This window comes from Hypanus sabinus, chromosome 2 (genome assembly GCF_030144855.1).
Source record: "Hypanus sabinus isolate sHypSab1 chromosome 2, sHypSab1.hap1, whole genome shotgun sequence".
NCBI classification, from domain to species: domain Eukaryota; kingdom Metazoa; phylum Chordata; class Chondrichthyes; order Myliobatiformes; family Dasyatidae; genus Hypanus; species Hypanus sabinus.
The window spans coordinates 34590309-34609329 of NC_082707.1; the positions used below are offsets into that span (position 1 = coordinate 34590309).

Below are 19021 nucleotides of genomic sequence, written 5' to 3' on the forward strand. Positions count from 1 at the left end.
TCTATTAGATTAAGCAGTATTGAGGTTTGCGCTTAGCATAAATGGCGTTTGATGGCTCTGGGCCTGTATACACTAGAATTCAGTAGAATGAGGGGTGACCTCGAATGGTGAAAGGTGAATATGGAGAGGATGTTTCTGATGGTGGAAAAGTCTAAGACCAGAGGACACACACTCAGAATAGAGCGTTGTTCATTTAGAACAGCGATGAGGAAGAATTTCTTTAGCCAGAAGGTGGTAGAATTGGGGAATTATTTGCCACAGGCAGTTGTGGGAGCCAAGTCTTTATGGATATTCAAGGCAGAGGTTGATAGATTCCTGATTGGTCAGAGCATGAAGGGATACGGGAAGAAGGCAGGAGATTGGGGCTCAGAGGAAAATTGGATCAGCCATAATGAAATGGCAGAGCAGACTCGATGGCCCAAATGGCCTAATTTTGCTCCTGTATCTTATGATGTTATTAATTATGGTGCAGACTGACACTTAAAAAGAATCTGCATTTACTTAAAGTACTGTACTTTCTGATATATCTTACAGAAAATTGTACTGAATAAATACCTTAAATTCCCATCAACTTAACTTGATTCCCAGCTGAGAAGGTTAAGGATGAGGGAATTAGTGTGTTTATACAGTATTTCACGTGTAGTAATTAAATGGAACTGTGTTTGTGCTTATTGCAGAGCAGTGAATCACTTCTGTGATTCAAGGTGATGACAGTGTGTTCTTGTGTTCTCGAGATTATTTCTGGAGTGTGATTACAACATAATATTGGTTTGGAGTATCAAAACTGCCTCATTTGGGGACATAATACTGTCTAGTGGAAAGAGAAACCTGTCACAGCACGGAAGTTGCAGTAGGGTCTATGCACCCCTACAAGCGGGCTGCACAACAGTTTGGCAATTGCACTTGTGAAAATGCATTTTCCAGCTAACTGCTGTTCCATTATGGTTCATTATGGCACTATTTAACTTCTTTCTTCTCTTTGTAGTACCGTCGAGACTTGAGCAAGCACAACAACGTCATGCTCCTGCTTACTTTCGTCCTTGTCTGATTTCAACTGATGCCGGAATGGAGTGGTATTCATTTAGTATTTAGATATTGTTTTCAGCTGCAAACGTGGCACTTTACTTTCTGTTTGAGAGTTCTCGGTAACAACCCAGTTGGCCTAGTGTTTGTTGTTTTCCTTCCCCTTAAAATTTTGCAAAGTTTGCATTAAAGACAGTGAACTGTTAACTTAGTACATTGTGTGTGTGTGTGTCTCTCTCTCCATAGTTGGGCCGTATTTGAATGTTCTGACAGCAAGTCTTGACCAGTGAAATGGATGCAGCAGTGAGAGAACAGCTGAACTTGGCCCTGTGCTTCATTGGCCAGGTAGGAGACAAGTGATTGAATCTGTTCTGGGCAAAGATACTAAGGCAATGTGGCAGATAATCTCATACCAAAGAGCCAGTCTCATCCAGAGGAACAAGTATTGTTCCTCTCAGCAACTGTCCAGCAGCTGGAGTCAGGTGTCTGTGATTTCTGCAGTCACAGCGGCAGTCCATGAACTTACAGCAAACAGCCATTAGTGTTCTCACCAATACAACTCAGCAGCCTCTGATCTCATCAGTCCCACTCCCGGTATCCCACACATTGTGCTTTTCTGCTGCCACGACAGCCCCTGCCAGTAATGTTCCCACTTCCGCGTCCAAACCAGCAATTACTTCCACATCTGTACAAGGATCGAGTATTCCCCCATCTAGTGACTCCAGTGGCTGCAGATTTTTATTACCCACGGTGAGCTGACTTTACTGGCCCAACCTTGTCTCTTAGGTGTTGGTGCACGAACACTGGCGTATGTGGTGAATCTCCGAGATGGACCTGCACTCAGCCTGTTCAGTGCTGTACCGGAGCCAGGATACTCTACAGCCCAGTTGTTTTGCCATTTTGTTGCTGAGTTAAGGAGAGTTTTCTGACCTTCCAGTACGGAGTCATGGACCTGTGCCATGGCAGAGGGATGGTGAGAGCCTATGCGGTCAAATTTTGCACACTTGCATCAAGACGGGATAGAATGAGAGATCCCTCATCACTGCCTGCCAGCATGGACTGGGCGCAGGCATCCAGCATGAGACTCCTGTCTATAATGAGCACGATGGTCTGGATGACCTGATTATTCTGGCTGTTCGAGTGGACAACCAGGTAATTGAGTGATGCAAGGAAAGACTGTCTCATGCTTCCTACTCACTGTAAGTCTTCGCCCTCTTCCTCATCAGCCAGCACCCAGTCTGCAGAGGAGTCTATGCAAGGGGGTATATGCACCTGTCTCAAGAAGAATGAGATTGGTGCAAGAGAACAGGTTCCTGCCTCTGTTGTGGTGATCCAGAACATTTCTAGGCATCATCTCAAAAGTGTACAGTAAAAGAGGAAGGGGAGTCCTCATGGGTTGTTTTCCCCTGCCATTGGTTTCCCCTAATTTGGTAATGCTCCCAGCTTTCTTGTCATGGGGGGCTCAGACTGAAGAACTTAAGACATGTTTTGACACCAGTGCTGCCAGGAATCTTATGAACGTCCCTCTGGCTCAAGGATGGGGAGTTACAACTCAGGAATTAAGAGAAACGATCAACGTCGAGGCCCTGGACAGTCAACCTCAGGGCATCGGCTGGATCCACCTTTCCACCAAACCCCCCGAACTTCTGCTCAAAGGCAACCATAGGGAACAACTATCCTTCTATCTGGTTGATCCCCCTGAACTGCCACTGGTGCTTGGTCTCCCCTGGTTATCCCAACATAACCCAAGGATTGATTGGTCCCTTAAAGCAGTCCACAAGTGGGGACCAGCATGCCTGTCTACCTGTCTGGGTCCAACTTAAGCTCACTTCTGTGAAGCCCCTCCTGTGTCAGCAAAAGATATGGACCTCTCTGGGATTTTGGAATATGTTAATCTTCTTGAAGTCTTCAGACAAAAGAAGGCCACCTCCCTGCCTCCACACGGGTCATATAACTGAGCCTTTGACCTGTTACCTGGTACTAGACTTCCCTGGAGCCAGCTCTTTTTTTCTCTCTTTTGCCCAGAAATGATGGCCATGGAAGAGTGCATCAAGGAGGCTTTGCCTTTGGGTTTATCTGTCCGTCAACCTCACCAGCAAGAGTGGGCTTATCTTTTGTGAACAAAATGAATGGCAAGCTCCGTCCCGGCATTGATTTCCATAAAGACCAGGTGTCGATTTAGGGCTATATACTTATCCCTTCCAGTGTTCAATTGGACCTGAGTAAAGTTCAGGCAGTAACAAAGTGGCCAAAACCATCTACAGTCAAGTAGGTGCGGTGCTTCATGGGGCTTGCAAACGTTTATCACCACTTCATCTGGTATTTCAGCTCTGTCATGGCTGCAATAATGTGTTTACCAGGAAGACCTCAGCAGGATTCCAAGCGTTATCGGAACTAAAGTGACACTTCAACACTGCCCCAGTGCTGCAACACCCAGATCATCCCAGCTATTCATTGACGAGCTGGATGCACCTGATGTTGGCTTTGGAGCTGTACTCTCTCAGCACCCTTCTGCGGATAGCTGGCTGCATCCTTGTGCCTTCCTCTTTGGTTGCTTGACTCAGGCCAAGAGTAACTACGATGTTGGGAACTGAGAGCTTATGGCTGTTGAGAAGGCTCTGGAAGAATGGTGACACTGGCCGGAGGGGGTAGAACATCCTTTTTTGGTTTGATAGATCACAAGAAACTCTCCTCTATTCAGGATGCTAACAGGCTCAACTCCTGTCATGCATGTTGGGCTCCCTTTTTCACCTGGTTTAATTTCATCCTCACCTATTGTCCCAACAGCAAAAATACCAAGGCCAATGCTCTCTCCTGGAAGTTCAACGGGTCTGTGGGCAATGCCAATCTAGAGCCTGTCCTTCCTCACTTGTGCATTGCTGCTCTGATGATTTGGGGAATAGAGTTGGAGGTGAGGGCCACCCATCAGTCTGATCCAGGCCCAGGTGGGGAACCTCCCAATTTATTTGGGCAGAGGTTACCCACATTAACCTCCAGTACTCCTCCACTGGTATGTACCCTTTTGAATACCAGAAGGGATTCCAGCCACCGTTCTTCCCTGATGAAGAGATTAATGTGGGAGTCCTGCTGCTGAACAGCTGGTCCAGCATTACAAGTGCATGTGGAGATCAGTCAGAGCTTCTCTGTTGCATGTTCAGAAATCACGTGCTCAGCATGCCAATCAGCTCCACCAAAAGGTGAGGCCTCTCAAGCTAGGAGAAGAGATCTGGCTGGCATCAAAGGATCCTTCCCTGAAAATTGAGGGTCGCAAATTAGCTCCAAGCTATGTAAGACCATTTGTAGTGGAAAAGGATATCAACGAGGTCTTGTACAGATTGCATCCACTAGCATCAATGAAGATCTATGTTTTCCAGCTCAAGCCAAGTATTAACACCCCCTGGCTCCAGTCACCCCACCTCCCTCTCTTTACTGGTAAATACTGTCTGGTGCTTCCTGGCATCTCACCAGGTATGTGGTAAGGTCCTGTATTTGTGGATTGGGAAGGGTATGGTCCTGAGGAACATTCTTGGATCCTGGCGAATGACAGCTTGGACAAGTCTCTCATCTGGCACTTACAGCAAGCACAGGTCTGAGGCAGCTCAGGAGGTATGCCTAGGGAGGGGGGCCCTGTCACAACCATGGACTCTGCTGCAGGGTCCACACGCCACTGCCAGTTTGGCAATTGTGCTCATGAATATGCAAGTTCCAGCTCACTGCTATTTCATCATTAGCTCTATTTAACTCCCTTCTTTTCGATGTAGTATTATCGAGACTTGACCAAGCACAGCAACGTTAGGCTCCCTGCTTACTTTCATCCTTGTCTGAGAAAGAGGTCTACCATTTCGACTGGCGTTGGAATGCAGCGGTATTCATTTAATATTTATATATTGTTTTCAGCCAGGATGTGGCATTTTACAGAATGAAATATGTATCAAGTAGTTAAGTTAAGGTTCAACTTCCATTCAGAAATTGTACGACGGGGGGAAGAAGCTGTTCTTGAATCACTGAGTGTGTGCCTTTAGGCTTCTGTACCTTCTTCCTGATGGTACCAAGGAGAAGAGAGCATGACCTGGGTGCTGGGGAATCTTGATGATGGATGTCACGTCTTTTTAAGGTACTGCTCCTTGATGATGTCCTGGATACTATGAAGGCATGACGGAGTTGACTAATTTTACAACTCTCTGCAGCTTACTTTGATCCTGTGCAGTAGCCCCCCACCACAGCTGCTCCACCCCGCCCCATACCAGACAGTAATGCGGCCAGTCAGAACGCGCTCCATGGTACATCTGTAGAAATTTACCAGTGTTTTGATGACATACCAAATCTCCTCAAAATCCTAATGAAACAAAGCAAATGTTTTGCCTCCATCATAGCTGTATCAATATGTTGAGTCCAAGTTAGGTCTTTGGAGATATTGACCATAAGACATAGGTGCTGAATTAAGCCATTTGGCCCATCAAGCCTGCTCCACCATTCAATTATGGCTGATCCTTTCCCCCCTCCTCAGTCCCACTCCCTGGCCTTCTCCCTGTAACCTTTGATACTGTGTCCAATGAAGAATCTATCAATCTCTGCCTTAAATACACCCAACAACCTGGCCTTCATTGCTGCCTGTGGTAACAAATTCCACAAACTCACCATGCTCTGACGAAAGAAATTTTTCTGCATCTCTGTTTTAAATGGACGCTCCTCTGTCCTGAGGCTGTGCCCTCTTGTCCTAGACTCCCATAGCATGGGAAATATCCTTTCCACATCTCCTTTGTCTAGGCCTTTTAACATTCAAAAAGTTTCAATGAGATCCCCTTCATCCTTCTAAATTCCAACAATTACAGATCCAGAGCCATCGGACATTTCTCATATGATAATCCTTTCATTCCTGGAATCATCCTTGTGAACTGCCTCTGGACCCTCTCCAATGCCAACTCATCATTTCCTAGATGAGGAACCCAAAACTGTTCACAACACTCAAGGTGCACCCTCACCAGTGCCTTAAAAAGACTCAACATCATATCCTTGCTCTTTTATTCAAGACCTCTTGAAATGAATGCTAACATTGCATTTGCCTTCCTCACCTGCAAGTTAACCTTTAGGGTATTCCGCACAAGGACTCCCAAGTCCCTTTGCATCTCCAATTTTTGGATTTTCTCTCCATTTAGAAAATAGTCTGCACATTTATTTCTACTACCAAAGTGCATGACTATGCATTTTGCAATATTGTATTTCATTTGCCACACTCTTGCCCATTCTCCTAATCTGTCTAAGTCCTTCTGCAGCCTACCTGTTTCCTCAACACTACCTGCCCCTCCACCAATCTTCGTATCATCTGCAAACTTGGCAACAAGGCCATCTATTCCATCACCTAAATCATTGATGTACAGCGTAAAAAGAAGCGGTCCTAACACTGACCCCTTCGGAAAACCCACAGGAACCCAGGAACTTGAAATTGCTCACACTTTCCACTCTGAGCTGTCTATGAGACTGATGTGTGTTCCCTTGTCTTACCCTTCTGAAACCACAATCAGTTCTTCAGTCTTACTGACATTGAGTGCAAGGTTGTTGCTGTGATGCCACTCAACTAGCTGATATATCTCACTCCAGTAGGCCATCTCGTTACCATCTGAGATTCTGCTAACAATGTTTCTATCATCAGCAAATTTATAGATGGCATTTGAGCTGTGACTAGCCACATAGTCATGGGTATAGAGAGAGTAGAGCAGTGGGCTAAGCACACACATCTGAGGTGCACCAGTGTTGATGGTCAGCGAGAAGGAGATGTTATTTCCAACCTGCACTGTCAGGAAGTTAAGGATCCAATTGCAGAGGGAGGTGCAGCAGCCCAGGTTCTGGAGTTTTTCAATTAGAACTGTTAAACACTAAGCTATAGCCAATAAACAGCATCCTGACATAAGTATTTAGATTGTCCAGCTAATCCAAGGTCACGTGGAGAGCCATTGAGATCAGGTCCACCACAGATCTACTGTGGTAATAGGCAAATTGCAGTTGGTTTTGGTCCTTGCTGAGGCAGGAGTTGATTCTAGTGTTAACTAACTGCTCGAAGCATCTCACCACCATAGATGTGAGTGCTACTGAATGATAGACGTTAAGACAGCTCATCCTGCTGTTCTTGGGCACTGGCAATAATTGTCGCCCTTTTGAAGCAGGTGGAAACTTCTTAATGTAGCAATGAGAGAATGAAAATGTCTTTGAGCAGCCCCAGCAGTTGGTTGGTAGAGGGTTTCAGATCCTTACCAAGTGCTCCATCAGGGCCTGTCGCCTTGCCAGGGCTCACTTTCTTGAAAGGCCTCCTGATAATGGCATAGATTATGTCTGAGACAAACATCACATGGTCCCCAGATGCTGCAGGGACTCTCATAGTTGTAGTCTCATTCTCCCTTTTAATACGAGCGTGAAGGACATTGAGCTCATCTGGGAGTGAAACATCACTGCTATTTGTGATGCTGAGTTTTGTTTTGGAGGAAGTAATGTCCAGGAAACCATGCCAGAGTTGAGGTGCATCCGATCTTGCTTGTAAACTTGCTTGGAAATAGCTCTCTGCAAGTCATACCTGGTTTTCTAGAACAGACCTTGGTCATCAGACTTGAATGCCACAGATCCAGCCATCATCAATCTACAAACTTCCTGGTTCATCCATGGCTTTTGATATGGGTATCTACAGTAAGTTCTCATGGGCATACACAGAAGTTTATTGAAATCAGGGGCAGCTGTGTCATACTCATTCAGACTTGAAGATTTTCCCTTAAAATTATGCAAAATTCACATTCCCTTCTCTCTCTCTCTCTCTCTCTCTCTCTCTCTCTCTCTCTCTCTCTCTCTCTCTCTCCTGCCCTCCCTCCCTTCCCCCTCTCCCCCTCTCTCCCTCTTCACTCCCTCCCTCACTCCTCTTTCTCCACCCCCCCCCCCCGCCACACACACACTTGGGCCATATCCGAACATACTGACAAAACCTAACTGAATAATTTGCATTTGAATGATAGGAGTGACATCGCAGAAATAGAAAAAATGTGTTTTGCAAGATGAAACATAGGAGTATACTGTTCTTTTAAGATGTATGTACTATAATCAGCCACGTTTTTCAAATACATTTCATATGTATTTTGATTAGGTCTCTGGGGACTGATTAGTAATGCCAGCATCTCAGCTTTTGGTGAAGTAGACTTTGAGGTTGCAGAGGTTGATTTGTGGGGGACAATCTGTGTGACCAAGGGTTTCCTTCCATATATTCACAGAGCAAAAGGTAAGTGATGACCTTGAGTAGTATGTGTATCTTGTTTATAATGCACATTGATATTCAATACCCCAATTGGACTTGACATTACACAACTCAGTTAGAAACTTTATAAACTTTTTAAATTTTAAATTTTCACCTTCGTATAGATCATGTTGGCTTGTGGTGGGCAAGGGAAGCTGGTCTGCCCATCCAAAATCATTGGTGAATGACTTGATCTACATTTCTATTTGGATTTGATCATAATAAAATTGGCAATAATTCTTACGTGTTTCATTGCAAGCTCAGAAACTGATTTTAAATTACAATAACAGGAAATCCTTGCTTCTCAAAGTGCTTCTATGTTATGTTCTTGTTGGAAATATCCATTTTCTCTATTCCAATATCAGTCTAACTTAAATATAAGTTCCTGTCATATTTCCCTTGCCTTTTGTTTTAACTTCCTACCTTCCAATCCATCAGAATTGTTCTCAAATGAAAGAACTTCTGGAAGATCAAATCCAATTTATCCAGTATTTCTAGAGACACCACTTTGAACCCTTAGATGGTTGGTCTTCAGTCCAACAAATCTGTAAGCTTTTCATCTCACGAATTTCTCATGTGCTATTATTTTCTTTAAATTTCACTCATTCATTGGAATGTTTGTTTCAGGCAGAAGCAAAATATGAATTTAACATTTAACAGTATTACTCCCCTTTTTGACTTCTCATGAATACCTGGGAGATAGCGATCATTCCATCAGAATGTTAGGTTAGCAACAGAAAAGAAAGAGAAGTAATCCAACAAAGTTATTAATTAGAAGAAGACCAGTGGGATGAGAGCAGATCTACCCTGGGTAAAGTGAAACAAAAAGCTGACACATCTATAAGAAAATAATGGAGTTCCCTTAAGGAAGATGGTTCCGGTAGGGTTGGGGCACGTTCCCAAAAGAGGATAAGTCATATTCAGAGTTCCCTGGATGATGAAAATGATACAGAGTACGGTAAAGTTAAAGAAGCTGTAATGACAGTGGGAACCAGGCTGATTACAAAATAATAGAGCAAAAGTGGAAAGTAAAATAAGAAAATAAGTGAAAAGAATAGATTTTCTTTAACATAAATGGGAATATAAAAAACTGCTTTATTTACACAGAGAGTGGTGAGTGTGTGGAATGGGCTGCCGGTGACAGTGGTGGAGGCGGATACGATAGGGTCTTTTAAGAGAATCCTGGACAGGTACATGGGCTATGGTAACCCTAGGGAAGGGACATGTCTGGTGAACAGCTTTGTGGGCTGTAGGTTTTCTAATCAAAAAATGTTCAATGGGCATATTAGGAGTAAAAGATCATAATGACCAATTGGGGCCCCTCAAGGGTGAAAATGGGATCATGCCCATGAATACTTAGGATGTCGTTAAGCATTAAACATGTGCTTTCATCTGTCTTCAGGGAAGAAGGTGCTTTAATGGAATTTTCTTCCTTGAAGGTTCATTTATTATCAAAATATACAACTCTGAAATCCTTATTCTCCAGATAGCCATAATAACAAGAAGGAAAAGAACGGCAGCCAATCATCAACCCCCAAATCCCTTCTCCCCACATAAAAAGAAATGGGCGCATTGACCCCAAATCCTCTCCCCTGCCCACAAAAATTCAGAAAGATCGAGCAAAAAAAAATAGAATATTAAAAAACTATAAAAAACTATAAGACTGAAAACAAGTCTACGGTCCAAGTCCATATCTAAAACGCAGAAAAGCTCGGTAACATTCTCCAGGCACAGCAGCAGTCTCACCCTTCTCAAGGCAATCTCCTCATGATCAAAAGGCAGCCTTTTCTCTCTAATAGCAGAGCGATTTCCCCCAGTGATCAAAAGACAGTCTCCCTTCTCCAATAGCAGAGCAATCCATCAGCAACCAAAAGGCTGTCTTCACTCTCTGATAGAAGGGTGACCTCCCAGTGATCAAAAGGCAGTCTCTCTCTCTCTAACAGCAGAGTGATCAAAAGGCAGTCTCCCCTCTCCGATAGCAGACCAATCCCCCCATGATCCAAATACAGTCTCCCTCTCCAATAGCAGACCGATACCCCCGTGATCAAAAGGCACTCTCCCCTCTCCGATAGCAGACCAATCCCCCCATGATCCAAATACAGTCTCCCTCTCCAATAGCAGACCGATACCCCCGTGATCAAAAGGCAGGTAGCCAACACTCACCATCCATATTCACCTCGATGTTTCAATCGTCGCTTTCATTGGTGAACAATGGAACACTACTCTTGAGCTTATTTTTGTTTTCTCTATCAGTCTTTTAAGTTCTCTTGATCCATAAAACTATTGGATTGGGCTGAGGATGATTTGATTCAGTGGACATCCATCCAAGACGGGTGCTCTTTGCCAGTCTACCTTGCATGTTATTCCTGACCAGCAGTAGCCAGTTAACTGTTGTCTGAAATGGCCTAAAAAGCCACACAATCCAGGAGCAAATTTTCATGTGGCAATCACTTCATTCATGTTGAAAATCCAGCCCGAAATGTCCACTGTACTCTTTTCCATGGATGCTGCTTGGCCTGCTGAGTTCCTCCATCATTTTGCTTGGACTTCCAGCATCTGCAGATTTTCTCTTGTTTGCTGTGAGATAATGTGCTATACTGTTTTCAGGCTTAATAAAAAAAGGCTTTTCTTCTGAGAGGACAAGTTAGGAGAGGGGTATGAAGAGATATGCAAGAATTCTTTGTCAACTTACTGACATAAGAGCATAAGAAATAGCAGCAGGAGAAGGCCACCTGACCCATTGAGTTTGCTCCACCATTCAATAAGATCATGGCTGATCTGGCTATGGTCTCATCTCCACCACCTGCCTTTTCCCATAACCTTTAATTCCCCTACTACTCAAAAATCTACCCAACCCTGTCTTAAATATATTGACTGAGGCAGCCCACACTGCTTCATTGAGCAGAGAATTCCACAGATTCACCATTCTCTGAGAAAAGCACTGCCTCCTCATCTCCATCCTAAATCTACTCCCCTGAATCTTGAGGCTGTGTGCCCCAGTTTTAGTCTCACCTAACAGTGGAAACAACTGTCCTGCCTCTATCTTATCTATTCCTTTCATAATTTTATATGTTGCTATAAGATCTCCTCTCATTCTTCTGAATTCCTGCAAATACAGTCCCCAGTGAGTTAATCTCTCCTCATATTCTAACCCCCTTATCTCCCTCTCCTCATATTCTATTCCCTCTTCTTGTCCTCCAAGGGACCAATGTTCATTTTAGCCACCCTTTTTCTTTTTATATCATTATAATTGTGCTGTCTTTACGACAGTTATTTAGTTTATAATATTTCCGCTTAGTAATTCATTCGATAGTATTTTCTAGTTAGAATTAGAAGTGTTTAAAGTATATTCATTGCATGTAAAATATATCGGCATGTGATGACGTCACATCCGGTTTCGCCGCGTCTTGTGGGAAAATACCGGTTTGAAATTAGCGCGAGGGTGGGGGCTCACCACGAGGCAGACCCGAGCAGAAGTTGTTTGCAGGCATGAGAAATCACAGTGAGAGCAACGCTGTAAGTTAATAGATAATCGATATATTGAACTAAGATGTTAATGCCGATCCTGTTAGAAGTAACGACGGTAGATAATGTTTATGCTTTCGTTAGTTAAAGAGTCGCGGATAGTTTGCATGGAAGTGTATTTAAAGTAGTCAATGGAGCAGGTAAACTCTCCCTGTATACTGCACCTTAGTGTAATGTAGTTATAGTCACCTTTGCAAGTATTTACACTTGAAATGTGATATTAAGGAAGGAACAAATACTGTATCAATCTTGTATTGTTTTATCAACAGTTTTCACCATATGTTAATGTGAAGAGTGAACAGTAAATGGTTAATCTTACTGCGATCTGGTTCTTATTAACTGTGGTTTATCTCGACGTTTAATTCGGCGTTCGTTACACGCGAAGGAGAACGTTACAATAATAACTTTTACTATCTTTTTTAATATTTTGAGCTAGTTTATTTTCATATTCTATCTTTCCTTTCTTTATTGCTCGCTTACTGTTTTTTGTTCCTTTTTAAAGTTTACCCAATCTTCCAGTTTCTCACTGCTCATGGCAACATGGTATACACGAACTTTTAGTTTGATGTCTTCTTTTATTTCCTTTGTTATCCAAGGCTGGCTCTCCCCACCCTTACCGTCTTTGCTTTTAACTGGAATATACTTTGGCTGAGCACTGTGAAAAATCTCTTTGAAAGTCTTCCACTGTTCCTCAACTGTCCCACCATATAGCCTGTGTTCCCAGTCTGCAGTAGCCAAATCCTCCCTCATCCCATTGTAGTCTCCACTGTTTAGATCTAACTGTTGCACCCTTCATTTGTAAGAAAAGCTCAGTCACTCTTTCCAAGAGGATTCCCAACCACAAGATCGCTAATTTTACCTGTCTCGTTGCACAAGACCAGATCTCAGGTAGCATGTTTCCTCGGAGGTTCAGTGAAGGTTCAAGCTGTTCAAGAACGTTATTGTGGATGCATTCTATCACGTCCTCCTCAAGTCTGCTTCAACCAACTTGATTCACCCAAATCTATGTGCAAGTTAAAGTCCCCAACTATAACCGCTGTTCCATTTTTACATATCTCAGACATTTCTCTGTTTATTGCCTGTGCCACTGTGATGTTATTATTTGGTGGCCAATAGACAACTCCCACCAGGGATTTTTTTTCCCTTTACTATTCCTAATCTTTACCCAGATGGATTCAACTTCCTGTTCCTTAGATCTTATATCATCTCTCACTATTGTCCTGATTTCATCTTTAATTAAAAGTGCCATCCCACCTCCCTTACCTTCCTGCCTACTTCCTGATGTCCTTGGATATTTATTTCCCATTTCTTTCCCCTGCAACCATGTTTATGTTACAGCCACTAACTGACTTGCGCCACAAGTTCACTGGCCTTGTTTCAAATACTGCAGGCATTCAGATAAAAGCCCTTTCACTCACTGTGCTTTTAAAATCTTGTAATCTTTTTTCTCTTTTGCACTTGACTTTTCTTCACTCCACTCTTACTTTTCTCTTTTTTGTCTTTTGCTCTTACTTTATCTTTATCCACACTTTTCTCTTTTACAGTATTTTGTCCATACTTCTCCAATCTGATGAACCCACCACCCTACTATTTAGCTTAAAGCCCGATCCACAGCCCTAGTTATGCGATTCACTGGGATCCAGGTCCCATCATGGTTCAGATGGAGCCTGTCCCATTGGAACAGCTCCCACATTCCCCAATACTGGTGCCAATTTCCCATGAATTCAAATCCACTTCTCCCACACCAATCCTTGAGCCATGCAGTTAACTCTCTAATCTTGATCCTATGTTAATTTGCATGTGGCTCAGGTAGTAATCCAGAGATTACCACCTTTTTGGTTCTGCTTTTTACCCTAGCTGCTCAAATTCTCTCAGCGAAACCTCTTTCTTCACTCTATGTAAGTCGTTGGTACCCACACGGACCACGGCAATTGGATCTTTCCCTTCCTACTAAAAGTTCCTCTGCAGGTTAGATAAGATGTCTTGAACCCAGGCACCAGGCAGACAACACAGCCTTCAGGACACTCTATCCTTGTGACAGAGAACTCTGTCAATTACCCAGACTATACTATCCCCAATTACCACTGTATTTCTCTTCTCTCCCCTCTCTTGAATGGCTCCCTGAACTACGCTGTCACAGTTAGGTTGCTCGTCCTTCCTACAGCCCCCACTCTCATCCACACAGAGAGCAAGAACCTCAGACCGGTTGGACAAGCTCAAGGGCTGAGGCTCCTCCAGCACTGTCTCCTGGATCCTACTACTCACCTCAGTCACAGTCACACCTTCTTGTCCCTGACCACAGACTGAATTTGAGGCAGCTAATCTAATGGGTGTGACTTCCCCCTGAAACAGAGAATCCAGGTAACTCTCCCCCTCCCCAATGTGCCAAAGTTTCTGAAGTTCGGGTATCAGATCATCAACTTGGAGCCAGAGTTCCTCGAGCAGCCAACATTTGCTCCAGATGTGGTCACCAGGAACCACAATGGGGTCCACCAGCTCTCACATCATGCAGATACAGCACATCACCTGATCCTGCATCATCCCTACTTAATTTAATTAGCTGCTATTTAGTGATGTTTTATTCAACCACTACAAAAGCCTTACCTGCTACTTACCTGTCCCTCCTCGCCAAAGCCTCAAGTTCCCACTCCTACACTGGTCCACTCACACAATGGCCACTCTGCTCTGACCCTGCTTTACTTTTATTTGCCCCTGCTAATGAATCATGAATTGATTGGTCAGCCACTACTTCACCGGGTCCCATGAAACGCTTCTTTTTTAAACTCTTCTCCCCAACTTGTGCGAAGCTCCTTCTCTCTGTGAATCGATTGGTCCATCGCTAATGCACCAAGCCCCACGAAACACTGATTTGAGCTTATTTTCCATGAGTTCATAAATGAAATAAAAAATTGAACTGAATCCAATCACAATTTGGAGATGATAGTTTTACATTCATAATTAGTTATGACTTGCATTGATAAGAAAAATTCTGTTGACAATACTTCAATATTAATTCCAAATATTGATTCAACACACTTGTACAGTTTTAATCTTGTCAATCTTCCTTTGCTGTCTATTCCCTCCAAACTTGCTAAAGGAAAACATGAAATCTTTACTGAAAGATCTTGACAACACATTAATTTCGGATTCACAATAGATCAAAATGCACTTCAATGAACAAATAGAATTTTTCTTCACAACAGATGCCACCTTTGTTCCTGTGTGATGCTGGCTTCGTCAATACACAAGTTATCTCAAAATCACCTTGGGATTCCATCAAACAGTACAGCACAGAAAGTGGTCCACCTAGTCTATGCTGAACCGTTTATCATCTTAGTCCCATCGACCTGCACCCGGAACCCTCTGTACACGTCTCATCCATGTACCTATCCAAATTTCTCTTAAATGTTGAAATTGATCCAGCATCTGCCACTTGCACTGACAGTTCATTCCACACTCTCACCACCCTTTGAGTGAAGCAGTTCCCCTCATGTTCCCCTTAATTTCACTTTTCACCCTTATCCATGACTTATAGTTGGAGTCTCACCCAATCTCAGTGGAAACCTCAGTACATTTACCCTATCTGTACCCCTCATAATTTTGTATAGATCAGTCAAATCTCCCCTCAATCTTCTACGTTCAAGGAAATAAGGTCCTAACCTTTCCCTGTAACTCAGGTTCCAAAGTCCCAGTAGCAGGCATTTTTTTCTGAACTCTTCAAATCTTATTTACTCCTTTCCTGTATGTAGGTGACCAAAACTGCACATAGTGCTCCAAATTAGGCTTCACTGATGTTTTAGAGCATTTCAAATCTTACACAATTTCAACATCTGATAGAGTTTTTTGAGGAAATTACCAGGAAAGCTGATGAATGCATGGCATTATTTGTTGTACACATGGACTTCAGAAAGGCTTTGACAAAGTCCTGCATGGGAGGTCAGTCTGGAAGGTTCATAGAAACATAAAAACCCTACAGCAAAATACAGGCCCTTCAGCCCACAAAGCTATGCCAAACATATCCTTAACTTTGAACTTCCCTGGGTTACCCATAGTCCTCTATTTTTCTAAGCTCCATGTACCTGTCCAGAGGTCTCTTAAAAGACCCTATCATATCCACCTCCACCACCATCACCGGCAACGCATTCCACGCACTCACCACTCTCTGCACAAAGAAACTTACCCCTGACATCTCCTCTGTACCTACTTCCAATCACCTTAAAACTGTGCCCTCTCATGCTCGTCATTTCAGCCCTGGGAAAAAGCCTCTGACTATCCACACAATCATTGCCCCTCATCATCTTATACAGCTCTATCATGTCCCCTCACATCCTCTGTCACTCCAAGGAAAAAAGACCGAGCTCACTCAAGCTGTTCTCATAAGGCATGCTCCCCAGTCCAGGCAACATCCTTGCAAATCTCCTCTGCACCCTTTCTATGGTTTCACATCCTTTCTGTAGTGAGGTGACCAGAACTGAACACAGTACTCCAAATGGAGTCTGACCAGGGTCCTATATAGCTGTAAGATTACCTCTTGGCTCCTAAACTCAATCCCACGACTGATGAAGGCTAATGCACTGTATGCTTTCTTAACCACAGAGTCAACCTGCGCAGCAGCTTTGAGTGTCCTATGGACTTGGACCCCAAGATGCCTCTGATCCTCCACACTGCCAAGAGTCTATATAATACTATATTCTGCCATCATATTTGACCTACCAAAATGAACCACCTCACACTTATCTGGGTTGAACTTCATCTGCCACTACTCAGCCCAGTTTTGCATCCTGTTGCTGTCCCGCTGTAACCAATTAAATTATTAGTCCAAAAACAAACTCAAAGTAGTGAGGTAGTGTTCATGTGTTAATATTCCTATCAGAAATCTGATGGTGTTGGGAAAGAAGCAGTTCCTAAAATGTTGAATGTGTATTGTGAAGCTCCTGTACCTCCTCTCTGGTGGTAGAAATAGGAAGAGGACACGTCCTGAGTGGTGGACTCCCTAATAAAGGATGTCACCTTTTTGAGGCCTCGCCATTTGAAGGTGTCCTTGATGGTTGGGAGGATAGTGCCAATGATTGTGCTGGTTGAGTTTACAAACCTCCACAGCTTTTTCCAATCCTGTGTAGTAGCCCCTCTATACCAGAAGGTGATGTAACCAGTTAGAATGATACATCTGTTGAAACTGCAAGTCTTTGATGACATGTCAAATTTGAAATGGTCAGACATTATTTCATTCCCAGATTCCATTGATTTAGCTCAAGACATTTTGCTGAGGTAAGGAGATGAAATGAGATAAAATAACTGCAATTTGTTCAGAAATTCCCTAATTTGTCCATTTCAAGGAGAGATTGGCCTGAAAATAGAGCTGAGTGTTTTATAGTGCATCCTGTTGGGAGCAATGGCTAAAATAGAATTAAATGCAGTACACAACATGCCACACCAGACAATGAATTTGCCTATCAAATATATTTCTTTATACATCACAATTAGTTCAAACAACTCAAAAATTGACTATGAAGAACTGAAGAATCTGCATTAACTCTTTAATTAGACAGTTAGCTTCATATCTTCCAAAAACCATTAATCCTACTCAGATATTATTTGCTCTAGTTAACCCTAGCCAAGGATCGATGAGGTGAGTTCTTCTCCAAATCAGAGACTTGAGTCATCCACTGAGATCTTGTGCAATTGTGCAACAGTATTTCAAAATTGTTTTTCTCGGTCAGGGACAGTAGGGGAAAGTGTTCACAGCACTGTAAAGTTGTGCAAGTTGGAAAATTACTGCAACTGAATTCCCACACTGATACTAATCTGATGCCAAATATCAGCGAGACACCACTTCACTTTGTCTCTTCAACTACTTTCATTATTTTTAATTCTTCTACTTAACTCTTTCTTTTCTCCTCAAATGTCTACAAAAGCAAGAAGTTAAACTTCCCAAAAAGTAGCAGGTGCCTTTATGGATTTTAGTTTTTTTTTAATAGGTAAACTAACCTTTTGACTTTGAAGCCTTTATATTTTTAACAATATGAATCATTGCTTAAATGTGCCATTTGTTGTATCTCGACAGGTGGTCAAGATTGAATGATGTATAAGGGTTATACTTGTGTATAAAAACTACAACATTTGAAACTCTTGCTTATTTTCATTTAAAGGTTGTGTGAGTTGCATCACAAGTACGCTGGGATGAACAGCCAATCCATCACGCTCTCTTATTCTTTCACTAAATTTGGAGCAGAGGCATTCTCAAACTGCTTGTACTATGAAATGCATCACTGGGGTGTTAAAAGTTAGTGTTGTTGAGCCTGGTAACTTCATTGCTGGCACCAACATGTCAAAATGATTATAGAAACTATGACATTGTCCGTAAAGATTATGGGAAAGCCTACTTTAATGAACAGGTTGATAAAATGAAATCTTATCTTGAGAGCGGTTCCACCGACCTTTCAGTGGTTATTAACAATATCACTCATGTGTTGACATCTGCTTCCCCCTACACTGGCTACAATCCAATGGATTACTACTGGTGGCTGAGGATGCAGATTATGACACACTTTCCTGTGGTTGTATCTGACCGGATATACATTTATTGAAATAATTTTTAATCTGTTGCCTGCTTTTTTTAAAAATGTTTTTTAAAATTTTATTATTTCTAATGAGTTTCTGAGTGGAGGCCTGTGACTTGTGGTGTCTCACAGGGATCAGTGTTGGGTCTGTTGTTATTTGTCATCTATATCAATGATCTGGATGATAATGTGGCAAATTGGATCAGCAAATTTGCTGATGATACAAAGATTGGAGGTGTAGTGGACAGTGAGGAAGGTTTTCCAAGCTTGCAGAGGGATCTGGACCAGCTGGAAAAATGGGCTGAAAAATGGCAGATGGAGTTTAATATAGACAAGTGTGAGCTATTGCACTTTGGAAGGAAAAACCAAGGTGGAACATACAAGGTAAAATGGTAGGGCACTGAGGAGTGCAGTAGAACAGAGGGATCTAGGAATACAGATACAAGATTCCCTAAAAGGGGCGTCACAGGTAGATAGGGTAGTAAAGAGAGCTTTTGGTACATTGGCCTTTATAAATCAAAGTATTGAGTATAAGAGTTGGAATGTTATGATGAGGTTGTATAAGGCATTGGTGAGGCAGAATTTGGAGAATTGTGTGCAGTTTTGGTCATCAAATTATAGGAAGGATATTGATAAGGTTGAA

General features: G+C 42.8%; 1 pseudogene; it reads left to right on the top strand.

Annotated features, from left to right (window-relative positions):
• The window catches only part of LOC132403356 (D-beta-hydroxybutyrate dehydrogenase, mitochondrial-like), a 45272-nt pseudogene extending 26867 nt beyond the window's left edge, over positions 1-18405 (top strand).
• Positions 18406-19021: the final 616 nt, after the last annotated feature.